This window comes from Marmota flaviventris, chromosome 4 (assembly GCF_047511675.1).
Source record: "Marmota flaviventris isolate mMarFla1 chromosome 4, mMarFla1.hap1, whole genome shotgun sequence".
In the NCBI taxonomy this organism is placed as follows: Eukaryota; Metazoa; Chordata; class Mammalia; order Rodentia; family Sciuridae; genus Marmota; species Marmota flaviventris.
This window is the reverse complement of record NC_092501.1, coordinates 110376734-110399503: the sequence shown is the minus strand read 5'-3', so window position 1 is coordinate 110399503 and position 22770 is coordinate 110376734. Positions and strand designations below refer to the sequence as shown.

Sequence of the window (22770 nt, the reverse complement as noted above, 5' to 3'; positions counted from 1 at the left end):
GCAGTGACCCATGCCTGTAACCCTAGCTATTCATGAATACTAGGCAGGAAGACTTGAAAGTTCAGACAATTAAGGAGATTCTGACTAAAAATTAAAAAAAAATAAAAGGGGATGAGATGAAGCAAAGTGATAGGAATCTTTGATTTCAGACCCTAGAACCATAAACAAAACAAAAAACAAAACAAAAAAAACAGGTTTACACTAATAATCTGTTTCCAAAACGTTAAAAAACAAAATTCTACAATGTTTAATTTTAAAGACACTAATTTTCAATTTCAATGTGAATGAATAGAAGTGTGAATATGACAGATGCTGAATGAGATTGGTTCTTGTTCTATAGCTGAATCCGATATAGTGATTCCTCTTTTAAACTGCTTCCTATCATCAAAGTATGAGCCTCTGACCACACTCTATGCTAATAATAATAGCCTTTCCTTCTGCCCCTAAATTCTCCCAATCAATTCTTCTTTGTCCTTTATAATAACAATTTGCACTTAACATTAAGTTACTGGAAGGTTCTGCAAATGACAACCATGGAAATAACCATCTTCTCTAATCCTTAGCAAAAAGCAGAACTCAAAATGGAATCAGCAGATAAAAGACTGGAAACTTGAGAAGCAAAACTTTATAGTATCATCTCAGCTGATTGCCTCAGGGTTGAACTTTAAAATATTACTGGGGAGTTTAAAGCTAGAAATTTCAAACTCATGGTTTTTCTTTGTATCATAATGGATCAAGGTAATAGCTGACACATCATTCTAATTTTTCATCATTAGTCCATATGTTACAGAAATTGGTGTTTAATCTTTGAAAAGGGACATTTACCTTTGACTAGATTAATTTTATTAAATTCCATTGAAAACTGTAAAACAGAATATTTTACAAGAAAAACAGATTTAAAGAAAATATTGGGCTAGTTAATAGAACTTAGAACTATGAAAATGCTTCTCATAACATGTTAAAGGAGAAAAAATTATCTTCTAAAATGACTTTTATTGGTTTTCACATATGCAGTCATAGGTACAGAAATTTTGTCCACAGTGCTATAAGAATTTAACAAAAAGTAAAGGCAATTGATACTCATAATTTCAAATCTGATATATTTCTAAAACACCAGTCACAAATTCAATACATGCTTTGGTTTGTTGGGCTGAGGGAGAGGATGTAATTAGAGAGGAAGATGACAAAAGGCAAATGTGACTCAGAGAAATATAATACAGAAATTCTGACCCAATTTGTCCAGACTCATAATCCTTTTGATTTATACATGATCATTGTATAAAATCTTTACTTAATTTTGATGCCTCCTCAACAGAAGACCCATATAGATTGAAAAAGGACCATTGAAGGTAACTTCTTTCGTTACTATGCAAGAAATTCTATCAGAAGGAAGCAAATAAGTCAATTTTCTGTACCATATGCATTCAACTGTGCCTCTAATCCTGTAGATTTAGTAATTGTTTCATTTTGCTTTCTTATTTTATTTAGAATAGCTAGCTACTCTACAGATAATTGTTTTTCTTCATTTTCACTCTACTGGGCAAAATTCTGTTTAATCCTGGAAATAATTAATTCTTATGATTATAGTTTTTGTTGCAGATTTAATTAAACAGAGAAAATTTCAAATAGTGAGTGATCTTGGGTTTTATTTCTTCATATATATATTTACATTTATGTTTTTACATGGAAAAATTTATATTAATGTATAATATAAAGCAAGATGTTTTGAAGCATTTATATATTATGGAATTAATAATCTCAATTTAGGTAAATAGCATATGCATTATCTCTTAGAGTTGTTATTTTCTATTAAGAATAATTAATATATCCACTTTATTTGCATTTTTCAGAAATACAATATATTATCATTAGCTGTAGTTACTATGTTGATGAATAGATCTCTTAAACATATTCCTTCTCTTTCACTACAACTATATATCCTAACTAAAATCCTTCCAATCCTTCTCACCCCTGTGAATGCATTTCCATCTGGTAACCGATTTATCCCTTGCTTCTTGGAATCAACGTTTTTATCATCCACATATGAGTGAGATAATACAGTATTTTTAATTCTGTTCCTGATTTATTTCACTTTTCCTAATATCTGCCATTCATTTGAGACGACAAAATTTCCTTCTATTTTGTGGCTGAATAACATTATATTGTATATATAAACCATATTTTTCTTATCCTTTTATTCATTGATGAACACTTTCTTTGATTCCATGAATAATGCTAAAATACACATGGGATTGTAGATATCCCCTCCCTCCACATACCAATTTAATTTCTTTGGATATATACTCAGTAGATGGATTTCCAAATTGTTGTGGTAGTACAGTTTTTAAATTTTTGAGCTATCTCCATATTTTTTCCATGATGTATGTGCCAATTTTCATTGCCATCAACAGTGTGTAAGTGATCCCTTTTCATTTTCTACCACTCAACTACATTTCCAGTCTTCTCTAAAATTTTTATTTTGAAACAGAGTTTTGCTAAATTGCCTACGTTGGCCTCAAATTTGTAATGCTCCTGCCTCAGACTCCAAAGTATCTTGGATTAGAGGTGTGCACCACCACAGTAGGCAAATGTTATCTTTTCTTTATATCCTGGATAATACTTACTATCTTTTGTACTTTTTGTTAAAGACCATTTTAACAGGTACAAAGTGATCTTCAAACTAGAATTTTGAGGTGAAACTCTATTTATGCTTCTGCAACCAGGCTGGGGCTGCACAATCTGCAGTTCTCTGTAGCTCATAAGTGTTGCAGCTCTTAATGGTAGGTCATGCCCTCCAGTATAGCAGCAGACCCAGCAGCTCATCTTCAATTTCTTCTTCTTTCTGGTTTCTTGTCTTGTGAATTCAAAGAATGAAATCCACAAAATTCAAAGAGTGAGTATAATGGTTGGATATATTGAAGAACAGAAACAGAACTCTTGAAATACAAGAGGGGACCCAATATCAGATTTTCTTCTTCTGAGTATTCTATTTTAGGGGGTTTATAGCACTTGGTTCACTACTATAGGTACAAATTTATAAAAATTAGGGCTTGGAGCTTTACTAACACTATTGGTTAAATCTTGAGTCTCAACTTTCATTCAAATCTGTCCCCCTTCCATTTTCTCAAGGCTGGTCAGGAAATGGGAGGTTGAGGTCTTGGGATGCTTGGAGTGGGCTCCATATCCATTTTAGGCCTGTCCCTAAAGGATCACAGGTCTGCAGGTGTGCCTGTGTGCTGGCTCTCTGGGCCTGTATGGCAGGCTCCATGTAGTTTTAGGACCTGCTTGCCAGTGTGTGCTCTGACCTACCCAGGCTGCCACTGCACTGCATCATATTCCACCATATGGTACTAGTACGCCAGATGCAGGGCTTGGCAACTGGGGAGCCATGTGAATATCACATTGTGTTTTTTATTTGTGATTCCCAGATGATTAGTGATTCTGAATTTTTTTTTTTCATATATTGTTGGGCTACTTGCTTTATTTACTTATTTATAAATATTTGTCCAGGTTCTTTGGCCAGTGCTTTTATTTGCATTTTTTTTTTTCATTTCTCATTCCTCTGGCTATCTATCAATCTGTCAATTGCTCTCATTGGATCTGCAGAATTTTATTTTATTTCTTATAATCCTTTTTTGATTTTCTTATTTTCTTGCCTGTGCTTCTGGAATTATACCCAATAAGTTATTTTCCATACCAGTATAAAGCTTTTTTCCCTGTTATCTTCTAATAATTTTAGTTTCAGGTCCTATATTTGTTTTTAATCAATTTTAGACTGATTCTTATATATGATATGCTAGTATAATTTTATTCTTTTGCATATGGATATTAGTTTTTTTAAATATGAATTTTTTTGAAAAGTTAAAAATTCCTTAATTTTTTATTCCTGGTACCACTACCACAATTTACAGGGCAATATACCTGATGTAATGAAAAGAAAAAGACAAAGCTACAACAGATAAAAGACCTCAGGAATGTACATCTAATTGACACTACATTGCATTAATCAATAGCTGCACTTTTTGCAAACTGTGGTTATGACAGTCCTGAACAAGAAGGGTTTCCTGTTTAAGCTTCAGTAACTTTTCTGACTATGGATCATCGTTCCTTCTGTGGCAGATTTTTACAGTTCCTCCAATGCATTTGGGATGACTGTCTCAAAGTAACCTGCAGCTTTCCTGACAACTCCTCGCTCTCTCTCCTGCTAAGAACTTAGCCCTTTTCTGCTATTTTTAAAACCTTCTGCTACCATATCCACCACTTCCACCACCAGATCCATAACCACCACCATAGGGACTGCCAGAGCTTCTTCCACCAAAACTGCCCGAATTCATGGGTCCATAATTTGATTGCTGTTGTCCACTGTAATTTCCAAAATCATTATAGTTCCCACCACCACCATAGTTACCACCACCAAAATTTCCTCCTTCATTGTAACCATTATATCCTCTTCTACCACCATATCCACCACCTTGGTTTCCATATCCTGGTCCACACCACCATAATCTCCTCTACTACTATACCCAGGACCACCACCATAGTTACCACCATCACCTCCAAATCCATTATATCCACTATTACCTCCTCAGTAACTACCTCTGCTGCCACAACCTCCACCACCATAGCCTCCTCTTCCACCAAAGTTTCCACCACGGCTAAAGTTACCTCCACCACCTCCAAAGTTTCCTCCACGACCCATAAAGTTGCCAGATCCACCTCCACAACTTCTTTGTGATCCAGCAGACTGCATCTATTGTGTAGAAAGGGCCTTTTTCATTTCACAATTATGCACATTAATAGTGTGGTATTTCTGAAAAACAATTTTGTCAACTGTATCATGATCATCAAAAGTTACACAAGGAATTCCTCACTTTTTCCCACTCTGCCTGTCTTCCATAACTTCTATGGTTTCAATCTTGCCATATTTTTCAAAGTAATCTCTCAAATTATATTCTTCTGTATCTTATTTAATACCACCAACAAAAATTTTCTTCACTGTTAGATGGGCACCAGGCTTTACAGAATCCTCTCTAGAAACAGCTCTCTTCGGTTCCACTACACGCCCATCAACCTTGTGTGGCCAAGTACACATCGCTGCATCCACCTGTTCAACACAAGAGTAAGTCACAAAACCAAAGTGCCTGGAACATTTTGTTTGGGGGTCTCTCATTACCACACAATCTGTGAGTGTGCCCCATTTCTCAAAATGTTCTCTTAAACTATCATCTGTAGTTTCAAAGATCAGACCACCAATAAACAGCTTCCTCAATTGCTCTGGTTCCTTTTGATTGTGGCCCTGGAGGCCATCTTCGGCATTACTACCAGGCCGCCTCCTGACTGCTCCTCCAATATCACTCTCCCTCCCAGCGGGGCAGCGAGGCAGCGGCCATTGCGGGCCAATGCCTAATTATGATTATTTAAAAAAGAGATTTTTCCCCTCCCCCCGCGACTGCAGGATAGGCCGAACTGTGACCACCCACAGAACAGGCCCAGCGGCCTGCTGAGGGGCAGAGCTGCCCCCTCCCCCCGCGCCTACAAGGTAGACGGAACTCTGACCACCGACAGAAAAGGCCCAGTGGCCCAAGGAGGGGCAGAGCTGCCAACCACGCATGCAAGGTAAGCGGGCCTGCGACCCACCGGCAGAACAGGCCCAGAATTCCGCGGAGGGGCAGAGCTGCCCCACATGCCTGCAAGGTAGGCGGACCTGCGACCACCAACAGAACAGGCCAGACCTGCAACCAACAGACAGAACAGGCCCAGCGGCCTGCGGAAGGGTAGAGCCGCCCCCTGTGCCTGCAAGGTAGGCGGACCTGCGACCCACTGGCAGAACAGGCCCAGGGGCCTGCAGAGGGGCAGTGCCGCTGCCCACGCCTGCAAAGTAGGCAGAACTGCGACCACCGACAGAACAAGCCTAGTGGCCCGCAGAGGGGCAGAGCCACCGCCCGCGCCTGCAAGGATCACAAAACAAGACCCAACAATATGCTGCCTACAGGAGACACATTTGATAGGAAAAGACATACATAGGCTGAAGGTGAAAGGTTGGGAAAAATCATATCACTCATATGGACTTCGGAAACAAGCAGGAGTGTCCATACTCATATCAAATAAAATAGATTTCAAGCCAAAGTTAATCAAAAGGGATGAAGAGGGACACTACATACTGCTCAAGGGAACCATACACCAACAAGACATAACAATCATAAATATATATGCCCCAAACAATGGTGCAGCTATGTTCATCAAACAAACTCTTCTCAAGTTCAAGAGTCTAATAGACCACCATACAATAATCATGGGAGACTTCAACACACCTCTCTCACCAATGGACAGATCTTCCAAACAAAAGTTGAATAAGGAAACTATAGAACTCAATAACACAATTAATAACCTAGATTTAATTGACATATATAGAATATACTACCCAACATCAAGCAGTTATACTTTTTTCTCAGCAGCACATGGATCCTTCTCAAAAATAGATCAGATATTATGTCACAGGGCAACTCTTAGACAATATAAAGGAGTAGAGATAATACCATGCATCTTATCTGATCATAATGGAATGGAACTGAAAATCAACGATAAAAGAAGGAAGGAAAAAGCATGCATCACTTGGAGAATGAACTGAATGATCAATGGGTTATAGAAGACATCAAGGAGGAAATTAAAAAATTCTTAGAGATAAATGAAAACACAGACACAACATATCAGAATCTATCGGACACATTGAAAGCAGTTCTAAGAGGAAAATTCATTGTGTGGAGTTCATTCCTTAAAAAAAGGAAAAACCAACAAATAAATGATCTCATACTTCATCTCAAAATCCTAGAAAAAGAAAAGCAAAACAACAGCAAAAGAAGTAGAAGGCAAGAAATAATTAAAATCAGAGATGAAATTAATGAAATCGAAACAAAAGAAACAATTGAAAAAATTGACAACACTAAAAGTTGGTTCTTTGAAAAAATAAATAAATTCGACAGACCCTTAGCCATGCTAATGAAGAGAAGAAGAGAGAGAACTCAAATTAATAGCATACGGGATGAAAAAGGCAATATCACAACAGACACTTCAGAAATACAGAAGATAATTAGAAATTATTTTGAATCCTTGTACTCCAATAAATTAGAAGATAGTGAGGGCATCGATAAATTTCTTAAGTCATATGATCTGCCCAGATTGAGTCAGGAGGATATAGATAACCTAAACAGACCAATATCAATTGAGGAAATAGAAGAAACCATCAAAAGACTACCAACTAAGAAAAGCCCTGGACTGGATAGGTATACAGCAGAGTTTTACAAAACCTTTAAAGAGGAACTAATACCAATACTTTTCAAGCTACTTCAGGAAATAGAAAAAGAGGGAGAACTTCCAAATTCATTCTACGAGGCCAACATCACCCTGATTCCTAAACCAGACAAAGACACTTCAAAGAAAGAAAACTACAGACCAATATCTCTAATGAACCTAGATGCAAAAATCCTCAATAAAATTCTGGCGAATCGGATACAAAAACATATCAAAAAAATTGTGCACCATGATCAAGTAGGATTCATCCCTGGGATGCAAGGCTGGTTCAATATACGGAAATCAATAAATGTTATTCACCACATCAATAGACTTAAAAATAAGAACCATATGATCATCTCAATAGATGGGGAAAAAGCATTCGACAAAGTACAGCATCCCTTTATGTTCAAAACTCTAGAAAAACTAGGGATAACAGGAACATACCTCAATATTGTAAAAGCAATCTATGCTAAGCCTCAGGCTAGCATCATTCTCAATGGAGAAAAACTGAAGGCATTCCCTCTAAAATCTGGAACAAGACAGGGATGCCCTCTCTCACCACTTCTGTTCAACATAGTTCTCGAAACACTGGCCAGAGCAATTAGACGAAAGAAACTAAAGGCACAAAAATAGGAAAAGAAGAACTTAAATTATCACTATTTGCAGTGACATGATTCTATACCTAGCAGACCCAAAAGGGTCTACAAAGAAACTATTAGAGCTAATAAATGAATTCAGCAAAGTGGCAGGCTATAAAATCAACACGCATAAATCAAAGGCATTCCTGTATATCACCAACAAATCCTCTGAAATGGAAATGAGGACAACCACTCCATTCACAATATCCTCAAAAAAAATAAAATACTTGGGAATCAACCTAACAAAAGAGGTGAAAGACTTATACAATGAAAACTACAGAACCCTAAAGAGAGAAATAGAAGAAGATCTTAGAAGATGGAAAAATATACCCTGTTCATGGATAGGCAGAACTAACATCATCAAAATGGCGATATAACCAAAAGTTCTCTATAGGTTTAATGCAATGCCAATCAAAATCCCAACGGCATTTCTTGTAGAAATAGATAAAGCAATCATGAAATTCATATGGAAAAATAAAAGATCCAGAATACCAAAAACAATGCTAAGCAGGAAGTTTGAATCAGGCGGTATAGTGATACCAGACTTCAAACTATACTACAGAAAAATAGTAAAAAAAACAGCGTGGTACTGGTAGCAAAACAGGCGGGTGGACCAATGGTACAGAATAGAGGACACAGAAACCAATCCACAAAACTACAACTATCTTATATTTGATAAAGGGGCTAAAAGCATGCAATGGAGGAAGGATAGCATCTTCAACAAATGGTGCTGGGAAAACTGGAAATCCATATGCAACAAAATGAAACTGAATCCCTTTCTCTCGCCATGCACAAAAGTGAATTCAAAATGGATCAAGGAGCTTGATATCAAATCAGAGACTCGCCGTCTGATAGAAGAAAAAGTTGGCTATGATCTACATACGGTGGGGTCGGGCTCCAAATTCCTCAATAGGACACCCATAGCACAAAAGTTAATAACTAGAATCAACAAATGGGACTTACTCAAACTAAAAAGTTTTTCTCAGCAACAGAAACAATAAGAGAGGTAAATAGGGAGCCTACATCCTGGGAACAAATATTTACTCCTCACACTTCAGATAGAGCCCTAATATCCAGAGTATACAAAGAACTCAAAAAGTTAGACAATAAGATAACAAATAAACCAATCAACAAATGGGCCAAGGACCTGAACAGACACTTCTCAGAGGGGGACATACAATCAATCAACAAGTACATGAAAAAATGCTCACCATCTCTAGCAGTCAGAGAAATGCAAATCAAAACCACCCTAAGATACCATCTCACTCCAGTAAGATTGGCAGCCATTATGAAGTCAAACAACAAGTGCTGGCGAAGATGTGGGGAAAAGGGTACACTTGTACATTGCTGGTGGGACTGCAAATTGGTGCAGCCAATTTGGAAAGCAGTATGGAGATTTCTTGGAAAGCTGGGAATGGAACCACCATTTGACTCAGCTATTCCCCTTCTTGGTCTATTCCCTAAAGACCTAAAAAGAGCATGCTACAGGGACACTGCTACATCAATGTTCATAGCAGCACAATTCACAATAGCAAGACTGTGGAACCAACCTAGATGCCCTTCAATAGATGAATGGATAAAAAAAAATGTGGCATTTATACACAATGGAGTATTACTCTGCATTAAAAAATGACAAAATCATAGAATTTGTAGGGAAATGGATGGCATTAGAGAAGATTATGCTAAGTGAAGCTAGCCAATCCCTAAAAAACAAATGCCAAATGTCTTCTTTGATATAAGGAGAGTAACTAAGAACAGAGTAGGGACGAAGAGCATGAGAAGAAGATATTCATTAAACTGGGATGAGAGGTGGGAGGGAAAGGGAGAGAGAAGGGAAATTGCATGGAAATGGAAGGAGACCCTCAGGGTTATACAAAATTTCATACAAGAGGAAGTGAGGGGAAAGGGGAAAATAATACAAGGGGGAGAAATGAATGACAGTAGAGAGGGTAGAGAGAGAAGAGGGGAGGGGAGGGGAGGGGAGGGGGGATAGTAGAGGATAGGAAAGGCAGCAGAATACAACAGACACTTGTATGGCAATATGTAAATCAATGGATGTGTAACTGATGTGATTCTGCAATTTGTATACAGGGTAAAAATGGGACTTCATAACCCACTTGAATCAAAGTGTGAAATATGTTATATCAAGAACTATGTAATGTTTTGAACAACCAACAATAAAAAATTTAAAAAAAAACATAAAAAAATAATAAATAAATAAATAAATCCAAAGGTAAATTTAGAATTTAGCTAAGCTGAAAAAAAAAATAAAAATAAAAACAAAAAGAGATTTTTTTTCTGTCCCATTGCATGCCTATGGCATCTTTTTCAGAGATTCATTGACTCCAAATTCATTTTGGGTTACTTGTTCTGTTCCATTGAACTATATATCTGTCTTAATGCCAGTGCCATGCCATTATGTGTGAATGGGTTAAACAAAATGATCTGACTGTATTTTACCTACAGGATACTTTCTTTAAGTAAATTATAGGCAGAATGTCAAGAAACACAAATGAAAACCAAAAAGAAAGAAGTCATATCTTTTATTAGACAATAGCTGAGTCAGAAATTCTCATGAGGAGTAATGATAAAGGGGTCAATTTGTAAAGGAGTCATAACCATTGTAAATGTAAATGCACCCAACACTAGTTCTCCTAAATGTATACAATATGTATTAGCAGAACAGAAGGAAGAAATGGGCAGCATGATAATAGTAGTAGGGTACTTCAATAATAACTCTCAACTATGGCTGGATCATCTAGAAAGAAAAATCAATATAGAAATATTGAATCTGAATAATAATATAGATAAAATTGGTTTATCAAATACATGCAGAAGATTACATTAAAACAACATTTTTTTTTTCAATTTATATGCAACAAATACTCCTAAATAGATTATATGTTAGGTTATAAAACAAGACTTAGAAAATTTAAGAAAATTGAAAACATATAAAGTAATATTGCTGACCTGCATGGTAAGATAAATGAAGAAAAAAAAAACAATAAAAAGAATAAAATTGGAAAATATCAGTGGAAATTAAACAGCATATTCTTGAAAAACAATGAATCAAAGAAGAACTAAATGAAGAGAATTTGCAAAGCAGGTTTGCTAGTTACCAATCCCAGGGGAAGACTCCTATTACATGGAATAGCAAAGATTATCTCTATTTCAACCATCAGAAAAAAATGAGCACATGTATTTATGCCTATTTCACTCAGGGTTACAGTTTATGCCCAGCATGTACTACTTTCCCATTTATCTGAATCCAGTATGACAGAGTATGCTCACATCAAGTTATATAAATTGTGTTTATTACATACTGACTGGTTCTATTGCAAAGACTGAGTCAAAATTTGTCACAATGGTAAAAGAAGGGACAGAAATCTCAGATCAATATAAGTTGTTCATCCAAGTCTCAAGAAAATCACTAAAAGAATTGAGAGACTTGATACTCATGTTCTACTTTGCAATACAGAAGTAAGATTCTGAGAGGTATCCATCCCTGAGTTATATATTTCAAGGTCATGTGACACACTGGGAAAATATTTGAAGGGCTTCCTTCTCACAGTGGAGACAAAAGTTTGGGCAGCTATCTTTTGACAAATTAAAATAGAATTTGCAGGGAAATGGATGGCATTAGAGCAGATTATGCTAAGTGAAGCTAGCCAATCCCTAAAAAACAAATGCCTAATGTCTTCTTTGATATAAGAAGAGTAACTAAGAACAGAGTAGGGACGAAGAGCAGGAGAAGAAGATTAACATTAAACAGGGATGAGAGGTGGGAGGGAAAGGGAGAGAGAAGGGGAAATTGCATGGAAATGGAAGGAGACCCTCAGGGTTATACAAAAGTACATACAAGAGGAAGTGAGGGGAAAGGGAAAAATAATACAAGGGTGAGAAATGAATGACAGTAGAGGGGGTAGAGAGAGAAGAGGGGGGGAGAGGGGAGGGGAGGGGGGATAGTAGAGGATAGGAAAGGCAGCAGAACACAACAGACACTAGTATGGCAATATGTAAATCAATGGATGTGTAACTGATGTGATTCTGCAATCTGTATATGGGGTAAAAATGGGAGTTCATAACCCATTTGAATCAAAGTGTGAAATATGATATATCAAGAAATTTGTAATGTTTTGAACAACCAACAATAAAAAATTAAAAAAAAAATAAAATAAAATAGAAACACACCATATAAAAACTTATGTTATACACTAAAACAGTTCTAAAAGGAAAGTATACAGCAGTAAATACTGAAATTAAGAATAAAGAAAGTTATCAAGTAAATAACTTATGTTATACCTCAAAGAACCAGAAAAAGATGAACAATTTAAGGTGAAAAACAAAAGATGGAGAAATAATAATAAATATTGGGGCAAAAAAATAAATTAATTAAAGATCAATGACACTGAGTTATTTTTTAAATAAAATAAATGAAATTCACAAACTTTAGCCTAATGTAAGAAGAAAGAAGTATCAAATAATAACCTCTAAAATGAAAGAGGAGAGAAACATCATTTCACCTGATACCACAGGAACCAAATGGATCAGATGCAAAGAAATCGAATACCCTAGAAGAAATGTGCAAGTATCTAGAAACTTACAAGATACTAAAACTAAATAATGAATGGAAAATCTAAACAGACCTACCATGAAACTGAATTGATGATGATGATGATGATGATGATGATGATGATGATGATAATAATAATAATAATAATAATAATAATAATAATAATAATAAGAAGAAGAAGAAGAAGAAGTAGAAGAAAGAAGAAGAAAAAGAAGGAGAACAGCAAAAACAATAAAAACAACTTCTAGTGAAAAAGAAGATGGGACATGATGGTGATGGCATGAGTATTGAATGCTATCAAATATTTGAAGTATGACACCAATGGTGATCATACACTCCAAAAAGCTCAAATGGCTGGATCACTTGTAAACCCTTCTTAAGAAGGGACAAAATAAATCCCAAAGTCAGCCATGTTCTATTTACCTACAGTTATCACCCGTGAATCCATGAGTGGAGTAAGCCTGCTGCTTAGTTTATAGCTCTCATGATCTAATAATTTCACTTCTGAATATTCTTGCATTGTATCACAAATGAGTTTTAGGGGTATACCTCATAATAAAACCACAACATTCTGCCCTTGTCCCCCAAAAGCTCATTCTCATCTTACAATGCAAAATACATCTAGTCTAAGAGTCCCCACAGTTTGAACAGTTCCAAGCACTGCCCCAAATCTAGTTCACATTCAAAGTCTTTGAGACTCAAGGCAAACTCTTCATTGTTTTCCCCTATACAGATCAAAAACAAGTTGCATATATCCAATATATGAAGTCACAGAGTAAATATTTTCATTCCAAAAGTGAGAAATAGGGTCATAGATAGAAGAGATGGAAGAAGAACAAAATCCAACTGGGGAAACAAGTCCTGTAGCTCCACAGCCAGCATCTGAGGAACAGGGCATCCTAATCTCCCCAAAGGGCTCTGTATCTATATCCATATGGCTTTGCTGGTTACCACCCACATGGCCTATTTCTTCAAAATGTCTTTGCTCAATTCTTGTAGCACTCATTGTCAGATGACCCATGTTACTGGCATCTCTTAATAATGGGGTTTCTCCACTTGTAGTTTTGGTTTTCTTCTCACATCTTCACAGATTGTCCACTTAGGGGCTACCTGCAGTAATGTTGACCATACTATTCTTTAGCTGTCCCACCCAATAGTTTCTTTGAAACTTGCGGTAAATACTTCTATGATCCAAACACCAGCACACTGAATTCCTGCAGAATCAGCACCATGTGGTTGACACCAAGGTCTGCCACCCTGTCAAATAGTAGCCAAGCATTCTGGTACTATGGTTGCAGCAGCTTCTGACTGCCTGGACTGATGAACCCGAAGAAAAACTTCCTAGACACTCCCATTCCCTTGTAAAAACAGTGCCTCCATAGTTTCAAAGGAATTTTTGCTTTTAAACCATTTAATCTAAGATAGGTGTGATCTTTTCAATCCCAGGATGCCCTCAAGATATCTTTCTTATTGTTTTAGGACACAGTACTTTGCATTTCTTAAGTAGCTATAATCTCTTTGACAATCATAACTTCTTTAGATTTAATTTTACTCTCAGTTTTAAGGCCAAACTGCAGGTTTTTCAGATCTTTATGCTCTGATTTTTGCTCCTGATTATCATGATAAACTTGGCTAAGTTGCTAGCAATAACCATGCCACCCCCAAGGATATGATGCCCTAAAATTTCCATTGTCTGATTAATTTATCACCTTGAAATTAATTATCAGAGAAAGTCTCAGAACATGACAAAATATAGTCAATTTCATTGCCAGAGCATAACATGAATGGCCTCTAGTGTTATTTCCAAAACAGTACCATTCTTCCTCTGAAAATTTATGTGCTCTGTCTTTACTGTCTGCAAACCAGTTTAGTCTTCTGAATCACATAGCCATTTTGGTCTTCATAAAGATCCTATTTCTAGGTACCCATTTCTATTTTAGTCTGTTGGTTGGGGGTGGTTTTTTTTTTTTTTTTTTTTTTTTTTTTTTTTTTTTTTTTTTTTGTTATTGTTGTTGCGTTGGCCAAAATACCTGACAAGAATAACCTAAAAGAAGAAAAGTTGATTTCATTTCATGGTTACAAAAGTCTCAGTTCCCAGACAGGTGATGCCACAGCATAGCTCTGGGTCTAAGGTGAGGCAGAACGCCATGAGAGAAGTTTGTGGCAGAGAAAAGCAGCTCAGGACATGGTAACAAGGAAGCAGAGAGATAACTCTGCTCATCAGGGAAAAAATATAAATGTAAAATCATGCCCCCAGTAACCTAGTTTAACTGGCCACTACCTGCTTACAATCATCACCCAGTTAATTTAGTATAAATTATGAAGCAAATGAACAGACATTTAGCCAGCCACTGATGCACACAAGCTGGAGAGCCTAAGAAGACTTGGACTGACATCCCATCACTTGTCATTTTTTGCCTTATCCTCTACATGGTCCTCACTGCTCTCAAACTCTACAGCCACATCTTGACCCTGGTGAGAGCCATAACTTCTCCCTATGAGATCCCCTCCTCAACGGACCACCCATCACTCCACCCCAGGAGAAGCCTACATTGGTTCCAGATCTGATCATCACAGTCTTAGTGTGTGTGCATCTCCTGAACTTAAACCCCGAGGCTTGAGACTTTTGATCTGACACTTGAACTTAGTATGCAGAGGGAATGTCTGTTATGAGCCTGTCATGATTAAGTGTGTTTGCAGTGCTTAGAATTAATTAATCTAGAATGGTTTGCTGTGAATTAATTTATCTAGAATGGTTTGCTGTGAATTGATTATGTCTATTTCAGTGCCTAACATTAAGAATTGTCATTTTCTTGATTAAGAACCTATAGAGTGAAGTTGTATTGAGTGATTTGAGTGACTAAAGCATTGTAAAGTGCAGAAATTCATGGTCAATTTTATTTCTCCCCCTGAACTGTTTAAGTCACACCTTTTGCCCATGGCGACAGGTTGGGAGATTGGGTGACTTACGTAGTTCTATTATGTTTTGTTTTGTTTTTGTCTACAATTCTGTGTTAATTTTCTCAATTATGGTTTAACCAAATAGAACATTTGGTTGAATTACAATGATGATGAGAAATTTTAACCCAAGTTATAGGGTCAGATATTGACATACTTTAATAGAAATTTTGCTTAATTTTAAACATAAATGTGAATATTTATGGAACCAAATTCATCATTCTCTCCCATTTCAACAGCTGACATCCTTTACAGGTTTAGAGGCATAGCTCAACACACATTTTATGACTATGGAGAAGAATTTCACACAAACTAATAGAAAAATAACTTATCCCAAGACGACATATAACAGTTTATATTTTCCAAAAAATCCACATTTTAGTTATACAAATCTTTGTTTTTATGATTTCTAATGGGTCCTTTTGGGAAGGAAGTCACTTCCATTTCTCCATTTTTAGCAATTATTCATGGACACTTTGGTTTGGCAGTGTCCCTTTTCTATCTACTCTACTATAGGTAAGTCTCAGATGAAAACAAATTCTGTAGTCCACCCACTAAGGAACTCAAGTATAAAAATCAGTGTGGGCCCAACTATAGGAAAATAATTGGCTTTGGCTGCCTGCCTGACCTTTCTACAGAATGTATCAGACTTAAATAGAGCTCCACCATTTGGGGGCTTATTACAAGTGAATTGGAGTTTTTCTCATGTCCTGAGAATTATCCAGCTTTAGTTAAAACAAATGTACTCTGCTACTTTGTTTTTTAATTTGTAGACTTTGATCAGTAGTGATATGCTAGCTGCCTCATTATTAGAAAATAATGCAATGTTGTTTCCACTAGCAAACACCATTTGTCAATTACATTTGTTATTGTTTCTCATGGAAAATAACTTCTGGTTACTGTGGATTGATGTAAAAACCACACACCATGTCCAAGTAGCTTGGGAAATAAAACATATCAGTACACTATATTCAATGGCTGTTTAAAAATAAAAAATAGCTCAAATTATTCTGCAATGTTATGATAAATGGGTATGGTTTCAGAAAACATAATGTATTACTTTGTATCATTCATATAGATATAATAAATTAAGGATTATAAGTTTTTTTTACATATACTCTTCTATTAGTAGTTTACATTTAATTACTCTACAAAGACAAATCATTGTTGAAAAATCTGCTTTTTTATGGTTTAACACCTATACAATTTAGAGCTCTAGAAGTAATTGAAATTATCTCTTTTAGTCACAAATACAAAATTTGAACTTTTTTTACATTGAGAATTACCAAGGATATGTCTTGAAATATCATTATAGAGAATGATTGAAAAAATACATAAAGTATAAATAGTTAATATAAATATAAAATGATAGCAGATAAACTATTATCACTTTCCTGAATATGTATCTGTCGGTAGTGTCATAGCTTTCTTTGATATTAGCATATACTTCTTTCTTAAATTAGAAGCAAACAGAACATACAGCTTAAAGTTTTAGAGTTTGGTTCATATTAGCTTCTTATTGAATCCTAGTAATATTGTTATAATTAACAATAACATTGTTATTATAACAATAACATTGTTATTATAATTAACAATAACAATTAACTGTTTTTTAACTTCCTGATATTTAAGATAGGTTTTTTGACAATTTTTAAAAACTATGAAAATAGTATTTTTAAGAACAGACTTATGATTAATTGTTGAAAATTGGGATGTTAAATTAAGTCTGTGGAACAATTTTCTTTAAAAATAAACTTTGTTACTTTTATAGGTGGGATTGAAACTTAATAATCTTTAAAAATAAATAAAAAACAATTTAAATATATATGCATATTTAAGGACTGTTTTTTCTTGCAAACTTAATGGAATTAAACTCACTTAAGAACTAAATATACAAAATATGGTGGCCAGAAGAGAGTGAGCCGCGCCATGCCCCTCACCACTGCACCCGCAGATCACCTCTTGTGGGAATACAGCATCTCAGACAGTGTTAGAAGTCCCCTATCCAGCTTCTCTCCTCAGACATCACCAGCACTGTGACCCCATGCAGGGCTCCAGGCCTCAGTGTTCGAGTAGGATGCCCGACATTGGAGCAGGACCCAAAGCCTGAAGTTCTAGCCCATGCAAGATGCAGCAAGCACCTTAGCAGAATCACCTATCAACACATCTGCAGATCGCCAAGACTTCAATCCACTCCCACGCAAGTCACTCAGCTGCTACCTACCCACAGCACAACACCATCTCCTGGGCTCCCCCCACCTTACCAGACACCCCAGCACTGAAAGCAGACCACCGCCATCTTGACTTAACATTCTCTCCATTTAGCTGGGGGCAGTTCCCAGATCGAATCTCTAGCTCCAGTGGCCAGGTACTAGGTTTCCAACCTTTCCCCTTCCACAGTGGCAGTAACCCAACATGGTAGCTGCCCAACAGAGGTGTCCAGTGCAACTGGGGAGCTGCCCATGGGAGCCAGGGTTTGAGAGTTTCCTCAGTTGGCAACTGCTAGGGGAGAGGGAGAGAATAGGAACTGGAAAATCTCCAGGTAAGAGAGGGAGATAGTACCGGGGGCTCAAGTCATATGAGCAAGTGGTCCCAAAAAGAGACCCATGAGGTGCAGTCTTTCTGCAAAGAATGTAGGTGCCACTCCCCTCATCCAGGTGCCCTGAGCCAGGACCAGTCTTCCCACCCTGGTTACCTCCACCATCTGAGGGCAGAGACACCAGCTTACAACAGAAGACTCTACCTACTGGATGAGAAGAGAAGCAGGAAAGATTCGGATCTTTAAACTAGCCACAACCCTGGTTTCTTCGTTCAAGTTTTTTGTTTGTTTTTTTTTTTTTTTTTTTTTTTTTCTCTTCTACCGCTCCATCCTCCAGCTCTCACATCCCAAATATATGTGAAACCAAGAACTTTGCATAAAACAGGACGTTGAGGACAGAGTCATCTGAATAATATAATATAGAGGTGTTGTATATGCTTTTTTTTCTTTTCCTTTTTTTATTATTTCATTTTCCTTTCCCCCCTCCATATTTTACTGTTTTAACATCTGTATTTTTCTAAATACATATGTCTGTTTGTTTTATGTACCCTACTGTCATTCCACATACTGGCCTACCCTAAATTACTTCCTGTCTATTCTCTTGCTACTAACCCTCTTCACTAGATTTCTCCTTCATACTACCCAAGAAATATTAACTCTATATTGTCACATCCTATGTCCTCAGCCTGTCATCCTAAGCCCCACTCCCAGTTTATTGTCCACTGTCAGAAACTGTAAACCTTTTTACAAAACTATTGATTATATTTTAGATAATAATTGCATCCAGTATTTCTGTACATCGAGACTAAACTGTAAATGTCTTAATAACAACAAATTGTTCATAGGTGGTATATTGTTGATATTGGGATCTGTGAACATTGTCCTTCCCCACAAAGAAGAGGTCTTGGAACCCTTTACGAGCACTACAAACCTGTAGGGTAAAAACAAAAACAATCTAGACCCACAGAGCTAGAAAGGAAGACACAAGAGCAACATGAAAAGACAAGGAAAGAAAGTGCCCCAAACAAATGAAGACTCCACATCATTAGAATCATTGGCAGCCACAGCAGAAGATATGATAGAGAAGGAGTTTAGAATGTGCATGGTTAAAATGTTCTGTGAATGCAAGGTAAATATAAAAGAGCAAATACAAACAGTGAAGGATCACTTTGACAAGGAGTTACATAAACAAATCCAGGAAGTAAAAGATCACCTCAAAAGGGAGATAGAGGTTCTTTAAAAAAAAAAATTCTTGAAATGAAAGGAATAATAAACCAAATTAAAAGCTCACCAACAGAGTAGAGCACTTGGAAGATAGGATATAAGAAAATAAAGACAAAATATATAATCTTGAAGAGAATAGAGACCACACAGTTATAATGGTAAGAAACTATAAGCAGAACATTCAAGAAATGTGGGATAGCATAAAAAGACCAAATTTAACTGTTATTGATATAGAGGAAGGCATAGAGTTCCAAACCAAAGAAAGAACAATCTATTCAATGAAATAATATCAGAAAATTTTCCAAACACTAATGATGAATTGGAAATCCAAATTCAAGAAGCCTATAGGACGCCGAATGTACAAAATCAAAACAGATCCACAACAAGACACATTATAATGAAAATTCCCAAAATACAGAATAAGGAGAGAATTTTAAAAGCCACAGAAGAAAGGAATTAGATTACATATATGGGAAATCCAATTAGGATAATGGCAAATTTTTCAACACAGACCCTGAAAGCTAGAAGATTCTAGAACAACATATATCAAGCTCTGAAAGAAAATGAGTGCCAACCAAGAATCTTGTATCCAGCAAAATTAAGCTTTAGAATTGAAGATGAAATAAAAACATTCCATGATAAAAAAATAAAACAAAAATTATAGCTAGAAAACCAGCACTACAAAACATCCTTGGTAAAATATTCCATAAAGAGGAAACAAAAAACAACAATGAAAATCAACAGAGGGACATAGTACTCTAAAAGAAAAACTAATCAAAGAAGAAAATCAAGTTAAATAACAAAAATAAACAAATATGGCAGGGAATACAAACCATGTCTCAATAATAACTTTGAATGTTAATTGATTAAACTCACCAACCAAAAGACATAGGCTAGCAGATTGGATTTTTTAAAAAGGCCCAACAATATGCTGCCTATAGGAGACTCATCTGATAGGAAAAGACATAATACACAGATTGAAGGTGAAAGGTTGGAAAAATCATACCACTCACTTGGACTATGAAAACAAGCAGGGGTTTTCATCCTCATATCAAATAAAGTAGACTTCAAGCCAAAGTTAATCGAAAGGGATGCTGCCCAGAGGAACCATACACCAACAAGACATAAAAATCATATATGTCCCAAACAATGGTGCAGCTATGTTCATCAGACAAATTCTTCTCAAGTTCAAGAGTCAAATTGAACATAGCACAATAAACTTGAGTGACTTCAACAAACTTTTCTCACCACTGGATGAGTCTTCAAAATAAAAGTTGAAAAAAGAATCTATAGAACTCAATAATACAATTGATAACTTAGACTTAACTGACGTATATAGAATATTTCAACCTGCATTAAGTGGATATACTTTCTTCTCAGCAGTATATAGATCCTTCTCTAAAATAGACTATATACTATGCCACAAAGCAACTGTTAGCAAATACAAAAAAGTAGAGATACTACCATGTATTTTTTTCAGATCATAATGGAATGAAATTAAAATCCATCACAAAATAAATAAAATAAAAATTACTCTAACATCTGGAGACTAAACAATATGCTACTTAATTAACAATGGGTTGCAGAAGACATCAAAGAGGAGATTAAAAAATTCTTAGAGGTAAATGAGAACATAGAGAAAACTATTGAAATCTCTGGGACAGTATGAAAGCAATACTAAGAGGAAAGTTTATTGCATGGAGTTAGAAGAATAAAAAATCAACAAATAAATGATCTCACTTTACATCTCAAAGCACTAGAAAAAGAACAAATCAACAGCCAATGAAGTAGAAGTCTAGAATTAATTAAAATTAGAGCTGAAATCAATGAAATACAAACAAAAGAAAAAAAAATGAAAAAATTTACAAAACAAAAAGCTGGTTCTTTGAAAAAATAAATAAAATTGACAGACCCTTAGCTATGCTAATGAAGAAAAGGAGAAAGAGAACTCAAATTACCAGCATATGTGATGAACAAGGTAATATCACAACAGACAATACAGAAATACAGAGGATAATTAGAAATTATTTTGAAAACTTATGCTCTAATAAAATAGATATTGAAGATACTGAAGACATCAACGAATTTCTTAAGTTATACAACTTGCCCAGATTGAATAAGGAAGATATACACAATTTAACAGACCAATATCAAGTGATGAAAAAGAAGATGCCATCAGAAGCCTACCAACAAGAAAAGGCCAGGACCAGATGGATACTCAGCCGAGTTCTACAAGACATTTAAAGAAGAACTAATACCAATACTCTTCAATTTATTTCAGGAAATAGAAAAAGAGGCAACATTTCCAAACTCATTCTATGAGGCCAATATCACGCCAATATCACCCTGATTCCAAAACCAGACAAAGACACACCAAAAAAAAAAAAAAAAAAAAAAAGAAAGGAAAAAGAAAACTTTAGGTCAATATCTCTAATGAACACAGATGCAAAACTTCTCAATAAAATTCTGGCAAATCGAATACAAAAACACATCAAAATGATCATGCACCATGATCAAGTGGGATTCATCCCAGGTATGCAAGGTTGGTTCAACATAAGGAAATCAAGAAATGTAATTCATCACATCAATAGACTCAAAGATAATAATCATATGATCATCTCAATAGATGCAGAAAAAGCATTTGACAAAATACCACACCCCTTTATATTCATAACACTAGAACAACTAGGGATAACAAGAACATATCTCAACATCATAAAGGCTGTCTACACTAAGCCCCAGGCCAACATCATTCTAAATGGAGAAAAACTGGAACAAGACAGGGATGCCCTCTTTCACCACTTCTATTTAACATAGCCCTTGAAACACTGGCCAGAGCAATTAGACAGACAAAAGAAATTAAAGGGATATGTATAGGAAAAGAAGAACTTCAGTTAGCACTATTTGCTGACAATATGATTCTATACCTAGAAGACCCAAAAGCTCCACTTATAAAACTAGTAAATGCATTCAGCAAAGTAGCAGAATATAAAATCAACACCCATAAGTCAAAGGCATTTCTGTATATCAGTGACAAATCCTCTGAGAAGGAAATGAGAAAAACTACCTCATTTACAATATCATCAAAAAAATAAATAAAATAAAATACTTGGGAATCAACTTAATGAAAGAGGTGAAAGATCGATACAATGAAAACTACAGAACCTTAAAGAAAAAAATCAAAGAAGACCTTAGAAGATGGAAAGATCTACCTTGCTCTTAGACAGGCAGAATTAATATTATCAAAATGACCATACTACCAAAACCACTGTACAGATTTAATGCAATTCCAATCAAAATCCCAATGGCATTTCGCATAGAAATAAAAAAAGCAATCATGAAATTCATTTGGAAAAATAAGAGACCCAGAATAGCTAAAGAAATCCTTAGCAGAAAGAGTGAAGCAGATGGCTTCACTATATTAGACCTTAAACTATACTACAGAGCAATATTAACAAAAACAGCATGGTATTGGCACCAAAACATACTGGTACATGAATGCTACAGAAGAGAGGACACAGAAACTATTCCACAAAATTACAATTATC

The 22770-nt window shown here is 35.8% G+C and overlaps 1 pseudogene; it reads right to left on the bottom strand.

Annotated features, from left to right (window-relative positions):
- Positions 1-4219: 4219 nt before the first annotated feature.
- Positions 4220-22770, bottom strand: part of LOC114094904 (heterogeneous nuclear ribonucleoprotein A3 pseudogene) — a 46086-nt pseudogene continuing 27535 nt past the window's right edge.